This window comes from Pinus tabuliformis, chromosome 1_1 (genome assembly GCF_031772625.1).
Source record: "Pinus tabuliformis cultivar Carrire ecotype Pingquan chromosome 1_1, CPIR1, whole genome shotgun sequence".
Lineage (NCBI taxonomy): Eukaryota > Viridiplantae > Streptophyta > Pinopsida > Pinales > Pinaceae > Pinus > Pinus tabuliformis.
This window is the reverse complement of record NC_142297.1, coordinates 58,019,927-58,045,640: the sequence shown is the minus strand read 5'-3', so window position 1 is coordinate 58,045,640 and position 25,714 is coordinate 58,019,927. Positions and strand designations below refer to the sequence as shown.

Here is a 25,714-nt window from a genome sequence, read left to right as displayed (position 1 = left end):
GAAGGAAACAACTAGGTTTCTTGGAGGTGGGACTGAATAGATGGCCGGATATGACTATGACGAACTTCCTTCCTGCGGTAAAGGAATGGGTAAACTGCCCCCATGTTCATCGGAGTCTGTGTTTACGAAGAGAATTTGAACGACGTCACTCTTATTCTCCTCGGTGATTATATCATCTGAGGATGGACTTTCCGAACGCAAGACCGGGTCAACTGCCATCTCGACCTTTTGACTTTCATCAGGTATGGATTCAGAGGGTTCATCTTCAATGATAGATGCTTCAGCCGACCATAATGGCATGTCAGCCGGATTTTCAACCAGCGATGGACTCAGCAGGAGTTTCTTATATCCAGGAGGAAGCCGTAACGGTGAAACTGGACGGTCGTCCAAAACTCTTTTAGCCTCGTCTATGAAGGGACAACGGTGGGCAGCGTGATCGCCTTCACACAGTTTATAAGGAAATTTACATTTTCTTTTTTGTCCAGGGATTTCACTTTCACTAGTTGACAGTGTATTCTCAACATGGTCGTCAGAGGTTGATGACACCGGATTGTGCAAACGAGGAGACCAGTCCCTTAAGATCTGAGGGATGCAAGGATAATCTCGATGATAGTGGTCTCCTTTGCAAATGAAACATGGCGATTTAGGCCTGGATGGTGCAGTGTGTGGATTTTTGCTAGACGATGCCTGGTTGCCCCTTTTCACCTTTGGCTCCTTCTTCTTCTTCTCTTTCTTCTTCTTCTCCTTCTTCTTCTCAGTTACATGACTTTTGGCTTTACCAACTTCATCAAGAAAATAGGAAGGAGGAGAGGGAGAATCAGATGAAGTAGAAGGTTGGGGGGTAACTCTGGTATCATTTAGTTGCTGGCTTGATTGCTCAAGAATTACGGTATTCTGAATGACAGAGGTAGAGAAAAGCCATATGGGCAAGCCAATTGTCAATCCTGGAAGCGACAATGTGGCCATATGGGGTGCACCAACATCTCCCCAAGAGGAGAAAGGACTAGGATTTCCTCCAAGGGGAAATCCTTGGTTGGTGGAATCCATTTTCCTCAACCTAAAGACCAACGAGGGAACAATGATGTTATTCCGATTAAAATAAATTTTGGACGCTTTGACACAACTTGTTTTTTCAATTTTTAAGAGTTGAGAAAAAAAAAAGATGACTCTACTCGCCTTCAATTTTAATGAGCTTGAAGTGAAAAGTGCTCAAATGGACCTTTTCCTTTAAGGAGTTTGAAAAGGAATGAAAGAGACTGCTTTGGAAGTTTAGATAGAGGAATTACCAAACCAATCGCAAAACTACAGAATACTTTTTACAGTATGGTAGTCAATCTTCTCGAATGCTGTGTTCAGTGCATTGTGATCGATAGTGTGGCAGACACGGCTTCCTATGGATAAAGGATATCGCCTATAGTGGTCTCCTAATATATAATTGATGGTATGTGGGAGCACAAGTCCGTACTAGTACTTGTTGTCTCAAAGTTGAGGAATCACCCAACCAGGAATGAAAACAATAGTTACCAGGCTTTACGATGCCGGAATACGTCTCTAGCCTAGACTTCTAAATGTTGTGCATTAGGTTCCAAAGAATTTTTAGATTCATTAAATTTATTTTACAGTTGATCTTGCTTAAGAAATTTTCCTTTGAGGTTCACCATGTGATGTAGATATACAATTCCTAAAATGCAGTCTAAGATGATAAACAATCGTTTAATCTTCCTTTTGCAATGAAAATCCTAGCTACTAAAGAAAGAGGGGTGATATTCTTTCAACATAGAGTAGAGAGCACACACTATATGCACTATCCTAAATCAAACCAACAAACAGTCTAAATGCAAATGCACATGAATGTATTTGTTTTCAGCCTTCTTAATGTGTGAATGATAAAAAGAAAGCTAAGCGCAAATCTGAATTATTTTTTCAAAGCGACATTACTAACAAGCTTCTTTTCAAGACAAAATGAAGACAATGACGACACTTTGCGATTTGGAATTTAAAACTTGCTTTTGACACCTGAAAAACTACTAATTCAAATGAAATACAAGAGTAACAATGTAATCGACTATCAAGAACAATCGGATTCTCTTCTATGACTGAAAACGACACTTGCGACACTTCCAAATCAAGAAACGACAGTTCAATTATGCTACTTCTTTGCAAAAGAGAACTGAAAATGGCTCACAATACATAAAATCATTTACAGTTCTTTTCACAATGGAGGCGGAATAATGGAAAGGAAGGGGGTTTACACAGAGTTATACTGACTACAGACAGGAAAACTCCTGAATAGAGTTGAAAAGAGTGAAGAAAAACCAAAGTCTGGAGGCAAAATTAGCCTTCTCTGACCATCGAACCTGTTACACAGGGATTCCAGTATGCATCCCACGTACAGCACAGGGGAAGTGTGACACATACTGATATCCTTGAAGAGAGGGTGCGATGGTATAGTGCGAGACTTTTGATGCAGTTCTTGATCACAGTTTGCAGCACAGTTTAGGGATTTAGGCCGAGCAAGTGATAATTAGTAAACAAATCACAGGGGTAGATCTAAGGAGGTTACTAGAGCCACCACAAGGGCAATTAGGATGTTTATAAATCAATTGTTTAGTTTATAAACAAAACCCGGAGATAGACTGAAGCAGCATTGATCTACATTGCACTTGCATAGAAAATGCAGTTCGAAGGCTAGCTGGCTTGACTTCAGGCTCCATCTGTAAGTTTATAAAACGAACAAATATAGAAAAGTAAACAAGCTATTCGTTCCCTAGCGAAGTCGCCATTTTGTTATCGGGAAATCTATTGTCTATGCAGAGCTACTAGTCCCACTAAGACGGGTAGCTATCTTAAAAACAAACAAACTAAAACTACTTTCGTTTTCCTTTATGAGAAGTAGATAAGAGGGGAATGAAGGACACCAACCTGAGTCTTGCGCTTGGTTCCTTGCTCGGTTCCTCTCCCTTCTTCTGACAGATCATTGCCACTCCTCTCTCATCAACACAACTTCAAAGATCACCTGTGGAATGAAAGCAGCGTAATACTATCGAAGAACAGAGATCTACAATAAAAAACAATATAGGACCAGATGTATATTGACCACACAAAAGCATATATCATTAAACATACAAGAATGTGGAGGAAAACTTGAATAGATTTATTAATATCAAGAATGAGCAAAGAGGATTACAACCAATTGTTCTGACCTAGCGTCATCCTCCCAGCAAGAAGCCCTTCTTCACCTCATGAAAAGCTTAGATCACCCAACACTATGATGTTGCAACAAGAAACCAATAGCACTTCCTTACAAGATACAAAATTCTAGCCTTTGGATCTCTGGGATGAGGGACCCATATATAGATGTTTGCACGGGGGGTGAGTCAGCTTCTGGGATCTGATTAGTGTCCTCTCTCTGATAGTTCTTGATTCCACTTGGAGAATGATGATCTCTTACTCATCCCTGGGCGAATTCAGAGAGGCAAGTGTCACAGGAGAAGTTTTTGGAAGATTCCATGATCATCCACCTCACATACTGCCTATGCCATTTTTTCTCTCTCGCCCATCGCACCCCATAGAAGGGATTTTTAGTATGCATTGCACCTCCCGTGTGCATTTAGGTGGGATGCATCACACTTTGACCATGGAGCAGGTGAGATGGTCCAGTTTTTACCAGTTCTGAGTAGTTTTTCATGGAGAACTTCTGCGAGATGATGCAATCAGCTGACCTTGTTCTTTTAGGGGATGGAACAACACTTTTAGGGACTTAGGAGCCCTTAGTTTATGGACATGTTTGATTGGGGTTGCAGTGCCCAAAAATGTCTATAACAGAAGGATTTAGACTTCTTTTCTAAAACTTTGTTTTATTTCTGAGCTGCAAAGACTTGTGATTGTTTTCTCTTTAATCCATAGTTTTTATAATAGAATGAGTTCTGTTTAAGCCAGCATTGAGTTAATTCAAAGGCTGAAGCTCTTGGGTTAGGGCTCAATCCAAGAAGTCACATCTCCTCCTTACTGTACATGTATGCTAGCATAGAGTTTTTTGAATGTCTATTTGTGTTAGGGTCCCACCCTAACCCCCTTATTTATGTCATGGGATCACGTCATAGTCAAGAGTCAATAAAGCCCATATTAATATTTGTAAGTGGTTAACCCGCAATTAATGACGGGACCACAGTTAGTTGCAAATGGGCCGTAGTATTAGATAGATGGTATTAATAAAATCCACGGTATTGGCCCATGGTATTGCATGTATGAGTCATATATAAAGGATAGAGACTCCCTGCGAGGAGCATTGTGTCTTATTTTTGTAGTCGAGCTCTGCTCTATTGGAGGTTGCCCCCTCGAAGAGGCAAGTGAACATTACTCTCTGAATAATAAAATCATTGCTATTCTCTGTTTTGGGTATCTTTTCTTCGCATATTCTGTATTTGGGTATCATTTTGCAGGTTAAGAGAATAACAAGTGGTATCAGAGCACTTTCCAGGGCCGGTGGGATCTCCAATTCTTAGCAAAAAAACATTTCGGCTAGAGACGTGTTCCGGCGTCTTTAAACCACGGGATCTGTTGTTGAGCGCATAAACCTGCGGATTTGGGGAGGCATGCACGCAGGAAATACAAGAGGTGGTCACGTCTGTTGGACTCCCTTGTAACCCCTGTGGGTACCCCTTCGAGTAGTAGCGCATTAGACAGAACCGCGCACGGACTGTCTTCCACGTACCCTCTGGGTATATCGGAAGCCCCCTAGGCTCCCTTGAAACCTTGCCATAGATAAACCGTCGGCCGTCCTGTGGCTACAGTACACTGAGAACAACACTCGGAGAGATTACTCGCCCATACGATAGGGAAGTTGGGTTGTACGCTAAGGGTACGGTCGATCCTCCTTAGTTAGAGCCCTGAAACATTGGGCCGAGTACTACTGCCAGACCCTTATGTATATTGCGATCTGTAGCACCTGACACTCCTCACGACCATAGTTTCCTTTTCTATCGGGGAATCACCACATCTATTCCCGATCCGCGTGTGCAAAGAGGTGCAGTAGCAGCAGACATCAGTCCCATAGATCCATCAGATCCGCCGCAGCAGTTGTTCTGCCATTCAAATCTCTCAGACCCACCAGATCAGAGTTGTTGTGAAGTGTTCCTATATCGGGGTATACTTTTCGCAGGACTTTTGGCAGCATTGACATTTTGAGGATTTGGCGACTACAGTATTGATCAAGAAGGAGTAAAACTCCGTTAGGAGTTTTCAAAAAAAAAAAAAAACGAGTCTGAGATCTTCCGGGCGCTTATTGGTGATCTAGCCCATCAGAATCAGGATGACGAGCTGAGCAAGGTGGTACCATTCAATTTATTAGTAAAAATTTTTAGGCAGTCCCAATTTTCATCAGGTTGGTGTATGGTAGAAACTAGAGCTCAAGCGATGGCTAATGAAAGGATGGAAAAACTTGAAGAAACTGTGAACTCCATCCAAACTGAGATTCGCGGACTAAGTCTCCAGATATAGCAATTACTCCCGAAGGGCAAGGAGCAAGCCCACGACGAGGCGTATAATGGCCATGAATACAATGAGGGTGAGTCTAGCCACTCTCCTCACATCTGGCACACCCATCCACCACCCAGTCAGCGACTTCCCAAGTTGGATGTGCATAAATTTGACGGTTCTCACCCGTCCGCATGGCTAGCACAAATGGAGCAGTATTTCAAATTGAATCATATCCCAGAGGATGCGACTAAGCTTATGTTGGGGAGCATGTACTTGGACAATGAACGGTGGCAATGGTGGGAATGGCATCAGTGTTGCAATGGACCTTTTAGGACTTGGACCCAATTTACCAAAGCTCTTCGAGATCGCTTTGAACAGGAAGACTCTTTTTTGGGTCGTCTCACTAAGCTCCGACAGACTGGTACAATGGATGAACATATTACCGCTTTTGAAGCCTTAGCCTTTCGCACTAGGGGTCTCACAGATGAGTTATACACGGAATGTTTTATCAGTGGTCTTAAAGAAGCCATCAAAGCTCAAGTGCTACTTCACCACCCTCCCACATGGACGGAGGCTTGCCAGGTAGCTCGTAAGGTGGAACGTGCATTAGCAGCCCAATACAGTCGCCCAAATTTCCCCCCTAAAGGTCGTCCCCCACAGGCTCACAACACGACTCAAACACTTAAGGTCCAAAAGGTGTCACCTGCGGAAATGGCCGAAAGAAGGAAGCAAGGACTATGTTACTACTGTGATGAAAAATACTCCCCAGGTCATAAATGCAAGGAGCCCAAATTTTTTCAAATAGATGCCACTGACTACAGCTCAATAGAGGAAGATCCACCACTTGAGGAACATGAGGCGCTAGAAGAAGACAACCCAAAGGAGAATGTCTCTGACGAACCAGTTATTTCGCTGCATCCGTTGGCAGGGATTTCTTCCCCTCAAACTCTCAAAATCTGGGGTTTTCTTAAACATCGCCCAGTAGTAGTCTTGATTGATAGTGGAAGTACCCATAATTTCATCCATCAAAAAATTGCAGAAGCAGCGCATTGTTTTGTACGAGCAATTTCTAACTTCCAAGTCCAAATTGCGGATGGGGGCACAATGAAATGTGAAGGCCGTTGTGAAAATGTCAAACTTCAAATGGGGGATTATCAGTTGAAAACCCACATGTTTGCCATACACATGGGGGGTTGCGACATTGTCCTCGGCGCTGAATGGCTCTGCACTCTTGGGCCAATCACAATGGATTTCCAGGAGTTATATATGAGTTTTAAGCAGAACAACTCCACACATACCCTCCGTGGACTCCAGGCGGGAGCCCCCTCTATCATCAGCTCGCATAGGATGGAAAAATTGTTAAAAAAGGGCCATCATGGAGTAGTAGCTCAATTTAATACCATCCAGGTAGTCGAAACCATGTCTCTGCCAATTCATCATGAGATGCAACAGATTTTAAATAACCATCGGACGGTCTTTGACAAGCCTCATGAGCTTCCACCCTCGTGAGGGGAACATGATCATAGCATCACCTTGGTTCCAGGGGCCCAACCCCAAAATGTGCGGCCATACAGATATCCGTTCACCCAAAAGAATGAAATAGAAAAATTCATCAAGGAACTGTTGGAAGCAGGTGTCATTCGTCCTAGCATTAGTCCTTATTCATCCCCAGTGGTCATGGTGCTGAAGAAAGATGGGGAGTGGCGGATGTGTCCCGACTTCAGGGCCCTCAATAAGTTGACCGTCAAAGATAAATTTCCCATCCGGTGGTTGACGATTTGCTGGACGAACTCAATGGGGCTCAATTCTTCACTAAGTTGGATCTTCACTTAGGCTACCACCAAATTCGCATGAAGGAAGTCGACATTCCCAAGACGGCTTTCAGAACTCATGAAGGCCATTATGAGTTCCTGGTCATGCCATTTGGTCTTTGTAATGCCCCCTCTACTTTTCAGAGCCTTATGAATCACATTCTCAAACCATATCTCAGAAAATTTGTCCTTGTCTTCTTCGATGACATCCTCATCTATAGTGGCACTTGGGCTGCACATCTTCAGCATGTAGATCTACTCTTGCAACTGCTTCGCAAGCATAAATTATTTGTCAAGATGTCCAAGTGTTCGTTTGGCATGGAAGAAGTTGAGTATTTGGGCCACATTGTGGGGCGTGAAGGTGTCAAGGTGGACCCCAAAAAGATCCAGGAAATGCAAGAATGGCCTCAACCTAAGACCTTGAAGAGCTTGAGAGGATTTTTGGGTCTCACAGGCTATTATTGTAAATTTGTCTGCAACTATGGCCGCATAGCAAAGCCCCTCACTCAACTCCTAAAGAAAAATTTCTTCTTCTGGAACGAGGAAGCACAACAGGCATTTACCGCTCTCAAAAACGCCATGTGTTCCACTCCAGTCTTAGCACTACCTGACTTCACCAAATCCTTTGTCATTGAATGTGATGCTTCGGGTACAGGTATTGGGGCGGTCTTAATGCAGGAAGGGCGACCGTTGGCCTTCACAAGCCAACAACTCAGTGGGAGGAATCTGGGCCAATCTACCTACGAGAAGGAAATGATGGCCATCTTACATGTAGTCGAGACCTGGAGACCTTACTTATTGGGGCGACGTTTCCAAATCCGCATAGATCATCACAGTCTTAAATATTTTTTGGAGCAACGCCTATCCTCCCCACAACAAAATAAATGGTTAGCCAAAATGCTGGGATATGATTATGAGATCATTTACAAGAAAGGGAAAGACAATAGTGTAGCAGATGTATTATCTCGCCAATTTGAGGAGGAAAGTACTCTACTCGCAATTTCCCTCCCCATTCCAGATTGGATTGAAGAGGCTCGCAGGGAATGGTTTTCACACCCCGGGCTCTCCCAACTCATTTCTCAATTGTAGGTAGATCCTAATTCCACCAAGGGCTACTCGTGGCAGAATGATATTCTTCGCTACAAGGACAAAGTCGTAATCTCACCAACATCCACCCTCAAAAGTCGCATTTTGGCAGAATTGCACTCATCTCCCATTGCAGGACATTCGGGCTTTCAGAAGATGTATGCTCGCACCAGAAGATCATTTTTTTAGACAGGCATGAAAAAGGACATCCTTACCTTCGTAGCAGAATGTGATGTCTGTCAACGCCACAAAGGGGAAATCGTCAACACACCAGGCACATTACAACCATTGCCATTCCGACATCAATTTGGACGGAGGTTTCTATGGATTTCATTACAGGTCTCCAAAGTTAGGGAACAAGTCAGTCATCATGGTGGTTGTGGACCGATTGTCGAAGTATGCTCATTTTTGTGCCCTACCCCACCCGTTTACACCAACTTTGGTTGCTCAATCTTTCATGGATCAGATCTTCAAATTGCATGGCATGCCCACTTCTATTGTGTTCGACCGCGACCCGATCTTCACCAGTAATTTTTGGTAGGAACTCTTCAGAATGCAAGGCACTCAACTCAAACTCAGTACTTCATATCATCCGCAAACAGATGGTCAAACCGAAGCCGTCAACAAATGTCTAGAAACCTACCTTAGGTGTTTCACTTCAGAAAAGCAACACCTTTGGGTACAGTGGTTACCTCTGGCTAAATGGTGGTATAACACCAACTATCATGCCACCACCAAAATGACTCCCTATGAAGCAGTATATGGTCAACTTCCGCCTTCCCCTACTTCTTATCTCAAGGGGTGCTCCAAAGTACAAGCAGTGGATCAACTCCTACAACACCGCGCAACCATGCTCACCCATCTTAGAGAGAATCTTCATCAAGCTCAGAACCGCATGAAGCAACAGGTCGACCAGAATCGCTCAGAGCGCCAATTTCAAGAAGGGGATCAGGTCTTTTTGCGGCTGCAACCATATAAGCAAACATCACTCAAAGACAAGGGTTGTCAAAAGCTCTCTCCAAAATTCTACGGACCATACCAAGTACTTCAGCGCATTGGAGAAGTGGCTTACAAGTTAGCTTTGCCACCTACGGAAAAAATCCATCCAGTTTTCCATGTATCGTGCCTCAAGAAAGTGATTGGGAACAATTGTCGAGTTCAAACCAGTCTACCTGAATTGGATGAAGAAGGGTCAATCTGGCTCCAACCCGAACAGGTTCTAGACACACGAGACAAGCACCTGCGCGGCCGCATGATTAAGGAAGTCCTCGTCAAATGGAAGGACACCTCTCCGAAAGGTGCAACTTGGGAACCAGCCACTATTCTTCAGCAGTCTCCGCAGCTTCAGCCTTGAGGACAAGGCTAGTCTTAAGGGAGAGGGCATGTTAGGGTCCCACCCTAACCCCCTTATTTATGTCATGGGATCACGTCATAGTCAAGAGTCAATAAAGCCCATATTAATATTTGTAAGTGGTTAACCCGCAATTAATGACGGACCACAGTTAGTTGCAAATGGGCCATAGTATTAGATAGATGGTATTAATAAAACCCACGGTATTGGCCCGTGGTATTGCATGTATGAGTCATATATAAAGGATAGAGACTCCCTGCGAGGAGCATTATGTCTTATTTTTGTAGTCGAGCTCTGCTCTATTGGAGGTTGCCCCCTCGAAGAGGCAAGTGAACATTACTCTCTGAATAATAAAATCATTGCTATTCTGTGTTCTGGGTATCTTTTCTTCGCATATTCTGTATTTGGGTATCATTTTGCAGGTTAAGAGCATAACAATTTTCTTAAGTAGTTTCATTGTTTTCTTTTCATTTGCTTAAGTAACCTTATGGTATTCACTGTTTATTTGCTTAAGTAGTTGCACTTTCATTACAAAAATATAGCGTAGATCATGCATGGTTTTCTTGTTCATCTGCTTCAATCGCTGCATTTGTTGTAGTTTAATTTCATTTGTGCCTTTTTTTAGTTCACAAGTTATTTAGAAGAAAAAGGTCAATATCAGGTTGTGCGCAGGCGTCTCAGCCTCATCTCCTCCCTCTGGGACCATGACTTGAGGAAGGGACCCTTTAGCAACCCCAAAAACACAGGTCTCTGGTTCTCGCATGGGATATGGAGTTCACTATTTAATGCAGTTATTTGTTCACCCTCACTGGTTTTATCTCTCATTTTCATTTGAAACCGCCTCCAACGGATTTTTCATACATCACTTTCTCATTGTCCGATCACAAACAAACATTCACAATCGCTGTCAGATTCACTATTTTCTCCAACTACCACCTCGGATGGAGTCCACCACTTACTTTATAAACTTTAAATCCCCATGTAGATCTTCCTTACCTGATCCAACGACTGTCGCTTCACCCGATCACTAATTATCTTCATCGATCTCCACCATTGATCAACTCCACATGATCTAATAGCTATCACATAATCTCACGTGGATTACTATCTAACCGTTATCCTCCCAAGAACACATGAGAAAAGTGGTTTCTCCATGCTACGTGTTGCCATTTAGGCTAATCGCATGAAATTTTAGAAAAAATCTTACAACTTTGAGGGCACGCGAAATATAGATTACCTCCCTCCAAACCTGCTCCACCATTTCTGCACATTTCTTTTGCCCACGATCTAATCCCTGTCGTCAATCTATTGACTTCACTCACGCAATAAGATCTTAGCCATTCATTGCTCCTTTTAGCCTCATCTATCCATATCTTGACTTCACCCGTGCTACTATATCTTGGCCATTCATCTCCTATTAACCTTTTTCATCCATCCACTCACCTAATCCCTCACGGCATGATCTTCATCATTCATATGCTTTATTCCCTTGTTCGTCCATCCATTAACTTAAGCCTTCGCGACATGATCTCCACCGTTTATCCTGTTATTTAACCCTGTTCACCCATCTATCTATGTAGCCTCCTGCGATCCAATCTCTGCCATTCATCTGCCTTTCACTTGACTAATCCAACGGTTCTTATGCATTGTTTCTCCCTCACATCCTCCTTTCATTGATTTCGACCTGTGATTGCTTTTTCTGCTTGAAAACCGATTTAGCCTAAGTTTCTTTGTTACACCTTAGTCTAGTTTTGATGGTCTTTACTTCCGCAACTTAGATAATTAGCATTATGTTAGCGCTAATTTAGAAATTCTACTTAGAATAACTATTTAATTGGTTAGTTAGGTTTTGGTGTAAGTTTAGAATTTCATGTTGTTTTCGTCATTACTACAGTAGAGTAACTCTCTCTTACAATAGGTTTTCTCTCCTTCCATCAAATAATTAAGCTTCTTCTGACCCTATAGAAGTTTGGCTTGGAATCCCCGGGGTCTCTTGCCAGATAAACAGTGACAACAGGCAGGACCTTCACTTCTACTTGTGCATATAGCACTGTCACCTCCAAGTTTGTATGAACCCTAGGTTGATAAGTAAAGTTGGTATCCCTGGGAGTTGTAGCATATTGTTGCAATACCTAGGCTTGTCACTCACCTAGCTACTTCGCTAGGTGAGACAAAGAGTGCACTGAACACGGAGTTCAAGAAGCCCAAATTGTAGTGACAATGCATTACAAAATAAAAGAAATTAAGCAATCAGTCAATGAGACTGCCTGGGATGTAGATTAGAGGTTAAAATTCTTACTAGGACAAGTCAACTTCCAGATCCTTGATGAATAGCACATAGAGTGGTATAGGATACTCACATAGGGGTTTAGCAGATACAGTTGCAATTAGCAAGGTTACATATGGAGCTACAAGATGTGAAGAAAGGAAAGGAAGTTCAGTCTGAGATGTGCTAAAAAAAAAATGTACGAAGTGTAACGTGGAGGTTCACTGTAAGGACTAGTGTTTTTTTTATCATGATTATGTGGTTTTTATAGGTCCCAATACTTTAAAGCCAGAGCCTAGTGTTGGACCAAGTAACGGACCGAGTGTCTGGTGTAGTATTTTCTGAGTTGCAGGAAAACACCTAACTGATCATTGTTATTTGTTATAGAAATATGTGCAATCGCCAAGGAAATTATTTTGTAACTTTTGTCGATTAGTAGGACATCACAAGAAGAATATTCATAGCTATGATTTGATGATGGATCGAACTCTGACATATAATATGGAATCTGAAGGCCACCCACAATAATATCATGGTTCACCTACGGCCCGCAGAGGATTTTAAGGTTGAGGGCATAGTCAAGGAGGGGAAACTACTCAAGGATGGGGTCATATCATATGCTATAACTGTGGTGAAGATGGAAGTTTTTCATGGGATTTTCAGAACCCCACTCACCCTTCTTGTTAGTGTTTTCGGTAGTTTGACCATGTGGTAGAGGATTTCCCTATTTTAATGGCTAAGATGTAGGAAAAAAGAATCAACAACTTGCGAAGAATTTACAAATTATGAGATCCAAACTACGCGAGGAGGATCAAAGGGTTAATATAATGACACGAAATGGTGCGGCTGCAAGAGAAGATAAAGCATAGGGTAAAAATCATGTGGCAGATTCATGGGTTAGGAAGGTAGAAGAGAATATTATTGGTTTCAATATGTAGAGGGAGAAAGAAACCTTCATCGAAGCAAGGAAGAGTTCCATGGACCTAGGAGCTTCGACATAAATAACAAAGACGCAATTAGTTCCATGAAAGAATAGGTTTGAAGTCACTACCACAATGCAGAATTCTGATCCAACTATTCTAAAATAATTTTTGCACACATGTATGAAATTTCTCAGAAAGAAGAAAGTAGTAGAAGGATTGCAAGAGCTAATTGATAATTGCACTGGTAAAGAAAATCCACAGCCTAAAAAACACTTAATAAGCAAGGAAAACATAAATAAGAAAAGAATTGTCCAAGAGATGCTATTAATTATGTAGATCAATCAATTCGAAATGGATTAGGTAATTCTTGATTGGGATCTGATGCAAATGTATTGCCGAAGAAAATTTTGGAGTGAATGGGGAAACCCAAGTTGCAATGATCACCAATTCAGTTGTGCATGGCCAATCAACAGAAGATCATCCCGATGGGTCAATTGCATGGAGTTGTTATGGATATTGAAGGAGCAAGCGTAGAAGCAGACTTTGAATTTATTGAGTTGTGGATGACAACAATCCATATCCAACATAACATGGACTTGATTGGGCTTTCGATATGGATGCGATAATCAATTTGAAGAGGAGTATGGTGTTTGAAAAGAATGGTACTAGGGTTTGTGGTGAAGTCAAATTATAAGTGCGGGCATGAACGAATTCCTATAACCCGATAATGGGTCTGGCCACAATAGATACATTCTATGGAAGAGTTCCTTAGGTTATAATTAATCAAGAGGGCCTACCTCTCAGTCGCTTATCCTGCTTGATGATGTCCTCGCTTGCTCGCTCCGACAATCTCTCGCTTCCTTCTTCAAGCTCCTGAAACAAGTAAACAACAACAACACACAAACATAATAATAGACAAATTTCAATTTAACCTAATTAATGAAACAAGAAGCATTAAGGCATGGGTATGTAATATTATAAAACATGTAGGAAATCAATTGATAGTTTCATATATTAATATCAAAGAGAGATTACAACCATTCGTCTTGATGTTGCAGTCTTCCTCTGACAAGATCGGGTTCCCAGACACTTATTCTAGCACTCCATGATGGCTTTAAACAACAATAGTTCAAAGGATCTTCGATTTAGACTTCACTCTAAACCAAACATACTTCTCCCTCACATAACTAGATGGTTACAACTAGTAATAGCTTTCTTATGTAATCTAAAATAGTATACTCACACTCAGCCAAAACTCTAACTAGCTTATGCTTGGGAAGAAGGGAGGTTTATATAGGAAATATGGATGGGAGATGGATCCTCTTCTCATGGGATGAGGAATTATCCCTTGAGGTAGTTCCATCATTATAGGGGAAAGGAGCCGAAATTGTCATCCTCGACCCCATCCAGCCAAACCATTTACCAGACTTCCATTACGAAGCTTCTAGAGCTAGAAGCTTCGGATCAAATTTAAAAAGATTTCTATAACAAGACCAACGTGACTGGAACACAGCTCAGTCGCACCAGTCGGCATAAGGAATAGTGCTACTTTATTCACATTGGCTCGGGGGAGACAAAGGCCATTAGCGCTGGTCTTGTAAACTAGGCAAAACAAAACTTACAGGGGAAATGGTGCAAAAGGGAAATGATCTACTCATGAAGAGGTACATAATGGGATTTTCTTCATGAAGGAAAAGCATGTGGGGTTCACTGTAGAGGTCCTCCAGGATCAAGGAACAGGGAGTATAGGGATAGTGACAAAATTCTATGTAACAGATGCCCCCTAAAGTGTGAAGGTCGAGTCATAGTGGGATGAAATGCTTTATAAATTAGTGTGAGGAACTGTTCTGTCGTTGGAAAACATGCAAGAAAGTATAGATGTATATACATAAACTAAGATCTCTGTCAAATGATACACGAATCGTGGCATGGACACAACCATCCAGAGAATGATCATGTAAATGGATCTAGTTATGGGTGCAGTCATCTGTCAAAGAGGATCATAATGAAACCAAGGTATGGTCGCAACCATCCTATAATGAGAAGGATCACATATGATAACTCATGGTGTAGGAATTTACAGGGTAAATTCCTCAGACAGAACACCAAAGGACACCGCTCACAACCAGATTGCAGATCAATACACCAGTATTTTGACGTGTTTAAAACCCTCAAAGAGGGAAACAGTCCACGGCCTGAGCCAACGCGGCCACTTCAGGCAATTTATTAATAAAAGAATGAAAATTTACATATGTTTCTCTCATACACGGATTACCCTACAAATGACCCTCCATGCGCTTTAAATAGAATTCATGGACCAATCGGGTGTCAAGCCACGGATCAAGTGTCGGTAATACCGAGGAGAGAATGAACCGTCAGATCACTACATATCGTGACCATTGGATTGTAAGTTACAAAATGTACAACGGTAAAGAAACACACTTTACCTAACTCTACACTAGACCAAGTTGTACTTAACTATTTCCTATGTGTCGGAATATCCTAACATCCCCCCTTAAGAACAACTTGGGATAGGATTGAAGGATTCACAAATATGACACAATAGGAGAAGGAAGGAGGCACTAGAGCCTATCCCCCCTTAGTGACAACGTCCTGAACTCCAACAATAAATCGAAGTTTAGTGAGCTTCGCCTCTGTAAGAGCCTTTGTGACGATGTCTGCAACTTGATCATCTGTTGAACAATATTGCACTTCAAGAACATGGTCGTGAATGAGCTTTCTGATGAAGTGCATGTGCAGTTCAATGTGTTTGCTGCGCTGATGTTGGACTGGATCTTTGCATAGCTGAATGGCACTTTGATTATCACACCAAAGTGTAGTCATATGCTGCTGCTGAAAGCCAAACTCTGACAGGATCTGACGAAGCCACAAGGCTTCCTTACTAGCTTCTACGGCACCACGATACTCTGCTTCTGCTGATGAAAGAGAAATGGCAGCTTGTTTCTTACAAGCCCATGTAATAGGTCCTGAACCAAGAGTGAACACATAACCGGCAGTAGACTTCCGATCATCAGGGTCACCAGCCCAATCGGAATCAGTGAAACCAACCAATAGAGGAGTTGCTTCGGCACTGTAATGAATCCCAAACTGAACTGTACCTCGAACATAACGAAGTATTCTTTTAGCTGCTTTCCAATGACTTTCACGGGGGTTTTGCATGAACCGAGCAACAAGGCCAACAACAAAGGAAAGGTCAGGACGAGTATGGGTTAGATACAAAGTTTTCCTACAAGTTGACGGTATAAGGTAGCATCAACTTCAGGAGAAGTACAAGTGACTGAAAGTTTGACTCCAGACTGAAAGGGAGAAGGGGCTGGCTTACAGTATTCCATGTGAAAATGGCGTAGAATATCACAGGCATACTTGGATTGGGAAAGAGAAATACCCTCCTTGGATTGCAAGACTTGAAGACCGAGAAGATAATGTAAGTGTCCTAAGTCTGTCATTTCAAATTTCCTTTTAAGGCTAGACTTCACATGGTTTATACGGTTGGGATCAATACCAGTAAGGATAAGATCATCAACATGAAGAACAAGGATGATAAGAGAGTTGCCCACTTTCTTGGTGTAGACAGTATTGTCAGAATGACACCTAGAAAAGCCAGATTCTAAAAGAAAGTTATCCATTTTGGCACACCAAGCCCGAGGAGCTTGCCTGAGACCATAAAGGGATTTCTTAAGTCGACATACAAGGCTGGAGTCTGTTTGTATGAAGCCAATGGATTGTTCCATATAGATTTCTTCATGCAAGTCCCCATGCAAGAAGGCAGATTTAACATCCATCTGATGGACTTCCCATTTGAAAGAGGCAGCAAGGGAAAGAACAAGGCGGATAGAGTTCATTTTGGCAATAGGGGAGAAGGTTTCAGTGTAGTCAATGCCTTCAACCTGTGAAAAACCTTTAGCAACAAGACGAGCTTTATGTTTATCAACTTTCCCATCTGGTCCATACTTGGTTCTGTAAACCCATTCGCATCTAACAAGTTTTCGTCCCTTTGGTAGAGGAACAAGATCCCATGTATCGTTTGCCAATAATGAATGATATTCTTCACTCATAGCTGCTTCCCAATATGGATGGCCTGAAGCTTCTGCAAAGGTGTCAGGATCATAATTTACTGGAGCTCGAGCCAGTAAAGAAGAGGCTCTCTCGAACTGAGAACGTGTGCGTCACTGATCTGTAGGATCACCTGCTGCATCTCGAGTAGCACGAACCCATTTTGGAAGCTTAGGAGCTGAAGGAGGATCCTGAGATGGTGGGGGAGGATTGTCATCCTCACTTTCATCATCTGAAGAAGAAATGTTTTCAAAGGTAGAAGAGATAGGGAGAGGTGGCACATCCGCCGGACTAGGCTCGCAGGCCGATATATTTTCATCAAATTTTACATCTCTTCTAATCATAACATTTTTGGACTTAAATGGAATAAGTCTATAGCCTTTGACATCTTCAGGATATCCAACAAAAGTACATTTTTCACTCTTAGGTTCTAAAGCTTTATGCTTTTCATCTGGAATATGGGCCCACGCTTCACTTCCAAAAACACGAAAGTGACTTACATCTCGTTTGATTGAGCTCCATGCTTCTTCTGGAGTGATATTCTTTAAAGCCTTAGTAGGAGTGCGATTTATTATGTAATTTGCACAGTTAATTGCTTCTGCCCAAAAACTAAGACCAAGTCCTTTAGATTGTAGCATACAATTAGCCATTTTCTTTAAGGTGTGATTCTTCCTTTCAGCTACACCATTTTGTTGTGGAGTATATGGAACAGTATGTTGCATTTGAATTCCATTCTCAGTGCAATAGTTGATGAATGTGTTTTTAACATATTCTCTGCCATTATCAAATCTTAACTTAAGAATTTGATGTCGAGATTGTTTTTCAACAAAGGCCTTGAAGGCTAAAAAGTGTTAAATACTTCACTCTGGAGCTTTAAGAAGTATATCCAAGTGCGTTTTGAGAAATCATCAATGAAAGTTAAGAAATACTTGCAGCCAGAGAATGACACAACTGGAAGTGGACCACATAAATCACTATGCACAAGCTGTAAAGGGGCTTAGGCATGCCAAGAGGCACGTTTTTCAAAACTGTCCCGATGATGTTTTTCGAGTACACATCCGGAACAAACACCATCTCTGCAAGATACCATAGGAAGACCTGTCACCATATTTTCTTTACATAGATGCTGAAGGGAGCGATAGTTTAAGTGACCAAATCTCTCATGCCAAAGTTTGCTCACTTCATCGTTATGAGCAACAAATACTGAGGGAAGATTTGATGACCCAAAGTTGTGAAACTTATACAACCTTGTAGAATCATCAGCAATGCCAGTAGCCAAAATCTGTTTAGGATCTCTTAAGTCCTTGATTACAACATCATGAGGTGAAAATTCAACGATTTTACCTTAACCTAAATGAGTTATCTGATATACATATAGAGGGTTGCAGGATAAGGTTGGAACACATAATACATCATTAAATTGACCATTGTCTAGATGAACAGTTCTAGTCCCTACTGTTAGCTTCCTATACCAATAGGTTTCATTTTTCATGATTGGCAGGGGAAGTGCCAATATGTTCTACTTTGGTGATACAAAGATCTCATATTCTTGTGGAAGACACATATCTACAGTTGGTTGATGCTGTCCTACTTTTGAATGGGTGATCCAACAGACTAAGCTGGGTCATGCCATGTTTCAATTTTTGTTGTAGATTAGAGAAAGAAATCTGTCCAAACTGTTCAATCTTGGCAGATAAAGTAGTTAGGTAGAGAATGAAGGTTCCCAACTGTTTAATTTGGGGCCTTGGAAGTAATAAGGCTAGCCTTAGATAGAAAATCAAAAGAAAAAGCTAAAGGAAAAGAAAAGGCACATAAGGGTTTGCAAGTCTAAGTGCACCCTCCTTGGAGTAACAAAAAATGCTAGGCAATAGAGTGGGTAGGTAGATGGGGTTGCAGAAGCATAATTTCTTACAGATCTCTGGCCTAAACAAAGGAAACACATGGTGGCCAGTGCAAATCTCCCTATTCAGCAGTTTGTAGTAACAAAGTGAAGCATGTCTAACTTCCCAATCATCCCCCATCAAACTCCTTGCTAACATCCCAATACCACCTCTGTTCATGAGAGAAGTCAAACTCTTTTGTTGATTCTTGTTTCATAAAGAGCCACATTTCTTGTGTAAAAAGTCTTTTCATTTTGATCTACTCTCCTAACTAAGTTTGTTCCCTAACAACTTAGTCTTTGCCTCCTCCCATTCCTATTTCCTTCCAATACTAACTTCTAACTCTATCTATACTTAACTCCCTATGTTCCCCTCTCCCTATTACTATAGCATCATTGTGTACAAAAACCCCAAAAAATAAGTATATTCCCTTCCCCTAGGCAATATAGCCTAATAGTCCTAAAGGGTTGCAATACAAAGAACTCAAAGCGCTAAGGCAAGACAACGCTAATATAATGTTTTGGGATTAAATCAAGATCCGCTTGATTTATAGCCCTAACCCCATTTTTGTGAGTTAATGCCAATAAACCCATTTTCACCCAGGAAACATTGAAAAACCCACTATGATGTCTAACCCGCGCTATTTGCAATAAACACCAATAAACCCACTTTTTCCCCTTACCCAAAGTTTTGATTAAAGCGCGCTTTTCAAAAAAAACTAAAGAAATTATTAAAAAATGGCGTCGATCCCGCCGTATCATCCTATTACATTGGTTTCTTGTCGCCCGTCGGATCTGGGCTTTCCCATCCGACGGCCCATATCAATATTGGGCCGCCCCCGATGTCAGGACATTACCTCCCGAAAAGTGTCAGACCATGACGTCAGGGCAGTGCCACACGTCGCTCCCAGGTTATATCGGGAGGCCGCCTGCCAATACCGCCCCCGTACAATAAGCGGTCCGATGGAACCGCTTACCGCCCTCCGTATACCGCCTACCCACGTCACGTCCATGTCATGCCCACGTCATGCCAAGTCAGCGTCGCGTCAGCGCCCGGCCCGCCATCGCTCCGACCTGTCCGCCACCTCATCAGTCCCCATGGACCACTCACAGGCCGCCACGTCACCCTTCCGTACCCGACCCCACCCGATGACATCATGCTGACGTCATCCAAAAAATGCGCCAAAAGCCCAAAATGTCCATATTTTTGCCAAAATTCGCGTTTTTCCTCATTTTTCACAAAGCAACTATTGTGCTCCCTGCATGTATTTTACGATGTCCTCACCGCCAACCTGCAACAAAATTGACTTAAAGACCGTGGGCGCCCTCAATTCGCCTGCATTGCCGCTATTGCCAGATTTCACCAGGTATTTCTCCAAAATCTCCCCTCCGCACCTGGTTTTGTGCATAATTCACCAAAACAAACTAGGAAGAGGAGAAAAACACAGTGAATTCCATAAATTCTCATGAACCAGTGCTTTTCCTCCACACTGTAAGCCCAATTTCACCTGCAAAACTCCCCATTGTGTCCAATTTCCACGAATATATAGTCTGTTTGCGCAGTCGCAAACTAAAAGCTCTGCTACACAAGTTCACCAGGAAAACAGCTTTTTAGTCCCATCATTTACTCATTGAACCTTCTCAGGAGCATTTCAATTTGTTCTCACCATAATTCACTCTGTTTCCTCTGCAAATCACCCTGCTCTTGCAAAATTCACTGCCCTGTGTTGCTGTGCCCAGAAAATCAGGTTCAAATCCATTTCCAAGTGTTAGTGAACCATGGAAACACCAGTTGCATTGAATGTTGCACCTCTTAATGCCCCACAGGGAGAGCTAGAGTGGCAGGCCCTGGCTAACAGAGATTACCAAATGGCAGAAGTGCTCTCAATGGACACCAAATATAACATTCAAGTAATCAATGACCTTAAAGCCAAGCACCTCAGTGGTAATGATATCCTAGGGATTTGGGACTCCAATTTGCCCATTTTCAATCTTCCTCAAGCCAATATCCTCCCAGACTTGATACACAGATGCAGTGCCAACTATGACCCCTGTCAGAGAGCGGTCCTCAATTCCTCAGGCTTAGTTTTGTTCCATGTCACCCCTAAGGCCTTAAATGAAATGATACATTTTCAATCTTCAAGGCCATTGACTCCCCTCTCCATCATGGATTTGATAAAGGAAGGAGGTAAGCTGTCCAGTGCCCAAATTGTAAAAATAAATTAGTTGTTCATCCAATCAGGCTCTGAAACTGTGAGGTATCCCCCTATTGCAAATGCATACCTAAATGAGCTGGGCAAACTGCTTGTGGATATGATCAGTTATGTCCTGGGATACAAAACATCTGAGCATGTTGATGAAACCATTCTGGCCATGCTGTCCATCTTTTCCTCTGGAAAGCCTCCTGTTGTTCGTTATGATTATGCTGCATACATTACCAATAAGATTCATGAGCAATTGATGAATATATAGAGGGAAAGGATATTCAGATATACTTCTTATATCTATCACCTGTTTCTATTCTATCAGCCTGATAGCTTCCCTATTACTCTCAAGAAGCTTGATGTCCAAGGGAACCCAAGGTCTGTAGTGTTTTGGTCCTCAGTTTTCCATCTGATATGCTTTTCACCATACAACTACTGTGAATTCATTGACCTTTTCATCCATCCAGCCATGTCCTTGCTGTTGAGTGCCCCTCCTCCAAGATTAACAGATGAGATGCAAAGGATTCTCCAGCTCTCAAAAGCCTACAGCATTGGGGATTGGTACTTTTACCAAAACCACATAGTGATCAGGATATATGGCTGTGAGCTAGCCCCATATAGGCTGCCAAGATATGTCCCTATGAGACTCTTTGCCTTAGAGTACTTCAGGCAGTTTGGAAATGCAGACATGGTCCATTTCCACAGCAAAAACAAGAAGGTGCAACTGAAAGTCAGAAATCAGCTAGGCCCATTCATCTATAATAAAAGAGAAGAGGCATGGCAAGAAGCAGACAAGATCCTGCAACGCCTTGGATTGCAAACCAATTTCCTTTGGATACCCTATGACCCAAATCACTTCATTAGCCTTAGAAGGGTCAAGTATAAATTGGCTAGCTATGATCATGTCAGGCTGCCCCACATTGAAAAATATGCCAATCTGTTAGGATGGAAAGAGGGCACATTAGAAGAAGCAAGTAAAAAAGAGGAAATTCTATAAAAAGAAATAAGGAATCTTGAGAAAGAGGTTGACTTGGAAACTTGTGGGCAGGTTTCTTCCTCTTATCAAGTGCAACTCGGACCAGCTGCCTCATCCTCTGCAGCCCCCCAGTAGGCAGCTAAAACTGCTCCTCAGGTAGCCAGCAAAGGTAAAGAGAAAGAGATGGAACAAGAACTGCCACCCCCTACAGCAGAACAACAGAAGGAGCAGCCAAAGCAGCAAGAACAAATGGCTGAGGCTCCCATATCTACAGAGCAGCAGGCTCAAGAAAATGTGCCTCCAAGGCAGGAAACAATAGTGGAGACCTCAGTGTTCCAAACACCACTAAATGAAGAAAGAGGCGGGAAGAGGGATAGAGAGCAAGAAACCCGCCTCACCACATCAACAAATCAACAAGGGGAGAAAAGGCAAAGAATAAATCCCCTTTCTAAAGAAGAGATGCCTATTGGGCAATCTTTGGGTATGGGCCCACCAAGCATGGAAGCATCTGCCAGTTCCTTCCAGCAGGAACAAGAAAGGACAATTGGAGGAGAGGTCAGCTCCTCAAGCCAGCAGAGAAGGGTAGAGTCCAGTATAAAGCAGCATTTCATTGACATCAAGAAGAGGAATGAGCCGGTGAGACTTCAGCTGTACAATCACTTGCTAAAAATGGCTCCCACAAACCAACAGAGGCTTATGTCAGCATATGACATAACAGAGGGAAAATTGACCATGAGTCATTTCATGCCCACTATGCTGCAGCCACAGTCAGCTGCAGATTATATAAGGACCAACCTTGAGGTTCTTGCAAAAGACATCCACCCTATGGACCAGATAGAGCTCCATAAGCAAACGGGTGAGATGGTCTATTCAACCCTTGCAGACAAGACCTTCCTGGCACACAAATTGCAAAACAGTCTGCATAATACAACTGCTCAACTTGAGTTGGAGAAGGCATCCTCTCAGGCCAAAGACAATAGGATCAGGTCTTTGGAAGATATTATTATAGAGCTTGGGCATGACACAAAGGATCCCAAAGCTGTACAGGCACTGCTAAAGGAAAGAGATGCAGATATTGCATCTTTGAGAAACATGGTAAAGATCCCAGCAACTCTGCACCCTCAAACAGAAGAGGTTGCTCAACAGAGGAAGGACCAGGATGTAGCAGCCATGCTGCTAACACTGCACAAACAGCTGGTACAAACAGAAGGGAAATTGGTAGAAACAGAGGCTGCGTTACAAGAAGCACTGTAGTAGAAAGAAGGAGGCCATACATCTCAGCCCCCTCCACCAATGATCAACCTTGAGGAGCCCCCTCAAATTATCACTCCTCCCACAGGGCAGACAGCTGAAACAGGCCCATCAACATCAGCACCAGCAACAACATCAGAACAGGCTCAAAGCCTTGATATGCAAAAGATGATGAAGGAGATCCAAGTTCTAGAGGCCCATATGGCAGAGCTGAATGAAGCCAAGGAGAAATTGTCCACAATGAATGAAAAATATGACAAATCTAAGCAAACTGTGGCTGAAAGAACAAGGGAAGTCAGAGCTCTGGAGAAAAGGATAAAAGAACTGGAGAAGGAGCTCTCCCTTGAAAAAGTGGTAGCTGAGATCAAGAAAGTCTTATGGGCCAATATTGGCCAATCAATAACAGATCAATGGCAGTACATAGAGACCATTTATGAGCACATGGAGCTCATAGACAGGGCACACAAGGAAAGCCAAAGAGCAAGGGCATCTCTAGGCATTATGCCTGAGATAGCCAACAGAATGATCAATGTCCTCAATAACCGCACAGGCCCTCAGCTAGCAGCAATAGGAATCACCAATAGAACTGACACCATCTTGCTGATAAAGAGGGTCCTAACTTTGAGAAGTTTGGTGCAGACATTAGATAGAAGGTGCCAGGAAATGAAAACCGAGGTAAATAAGTTCACAGATAAATTTATAGCATTGCATAGCAGAGGCCTTCCCAGCCTACTAAACAGTGCAGGTAGGTTGTTGTCACATGAAAATTATGCAAAAAGGGTGAATACATTTGCCACAAATCAGATCACTGCAGGATCAAGTACCCCAGAGGAAGCAGGGCCTGCATCTGGGAAGAGCCTCTATGAGAAAATAGAAAATTTATTTTTTATCATGAATGAAATCAGGCATCTGTTTGAAGTGCCTCCTAATTACTTCAAATATACTGAGGCAGATGAAACACTAGGCACAATTTTGAGGCATCAGTTGCCTACACAGGAATGGTGGACCAGCATGATACAGACATTGCTGTGAACAAACAGGTTTTCATCAAATTTTTACATCAAAATACAACTCAACAGGTTCAGATAGTTGGCATATTTACTATCACTGGAGAAGAGTGGACTGAGCCAACTCAGCAAATCAATTCGGCCACTAAAGCAACACTGACAGATGTGGATGACAGGGCCGAGAAAGCTACAGCACGACAGAACCATAAAGACATATCATTCAGAATTAATGCAGAGCGCTCAACCGACTCAGTGGCTTCCAAAAGTCAAAAAGCTTTCTGACAGAACCGAAGGGTATTCATTGTAAATTTAAGACAGCAATAACTTTCTTATCTGCTATTCTGAAAGTTGGTGAACGCAGTTATTGAGTAAATGACTCAGTGTTCAGATATTTTGTAAAACCGATTGTATATATTTCCCCTCACATAAGCTTGCAGGGGTTGTTGATTTTCTCTTCTAAAGAACCTATGCTGTAAATTTCAGAGTTTTAATACAGGTAGCTGATGGAATTTCCAAAGTTCTAAGTTGTTTTGATGCATTGTGGTGTGATGGCTTACTGCTACAGGATTCCTGTATATTTCATGGCACAATAAGTTTTCTTGAACCCTTTGTTATGTATTTCATTCTTTCATAATCCGTTCATCCTCTATATTTCACAGTTTAATAGCACAGAAAAAGAATAGTTTCAGGATTTATTCATTGAATACCCTGAACTCAATCTATGCTGTTATGAATGTTTTCCTCCAGTTATAGTTATGAAAGTGTAATTCTTAATTGCTTCACCTTTAGACTAAAACTTCACAGTAAGTATTATTCAGGAATTCAAATCTGCTCCTCGGTAATATATCTCTTTCTTACATCACCAGCTTAGTGAAAAACTCTTAGTTGCCTTTCACTGGCTAATCATATTTCATCATCACAATTTTAAGTTTGTTTCATGATATATCTAAATGGCCCTGCAGTTTTAAGCAATCTTACTCAATACCTCAAACAACCCATAATCACAGACTCCATTGCCCAATGGACTGAAACTGTCTGAAGATATCATCTTAGCTACTGGAAGACATCACTCAGCCAAAACTTAAATCAAAACTCCCACCCCATAACTGGCCTAAAATCCTCAAGAACAGAATTAAAAAACTAAAAGAGAGAGCCCTCTCTGATTACAGGTTGGCTAGAACCTGTGATCCAAAGCTTGGTTAGTGGTTACCCCGGCGTATTCCCTCAGGAGTCAAAGGGAACAACCTGGGTGTTAACATAAATGGCGACTCCACTAGGGACCTGAATGAACTTTCTAACCTCCTGCCTGGTTCTTAATACTGTAGATAAAGCCTGAGTGACAGCCAGATAGCCTTGGAAACTGCCTCTGCTTTGCATTTGCAGGAGTATATAAAAGCTGCCTCAGTCA

At 42.2% G+C, this 25,714-nt stretch overlaps 1 pseudogene; it reads right to left on the bottom strand.

Moving 5' to 3' along the window:
* Positions 1-20,277, bottom strand: part of LOC149211543 (CBL-interacting protein kinase 33 pseudogene) — an 85,920-nt pseudogene extending 65,643 nt beyond the window's left edge.
* Between the last annotated feature and the right edge of the window lie 5,437 nt (positions 20,278-25,714).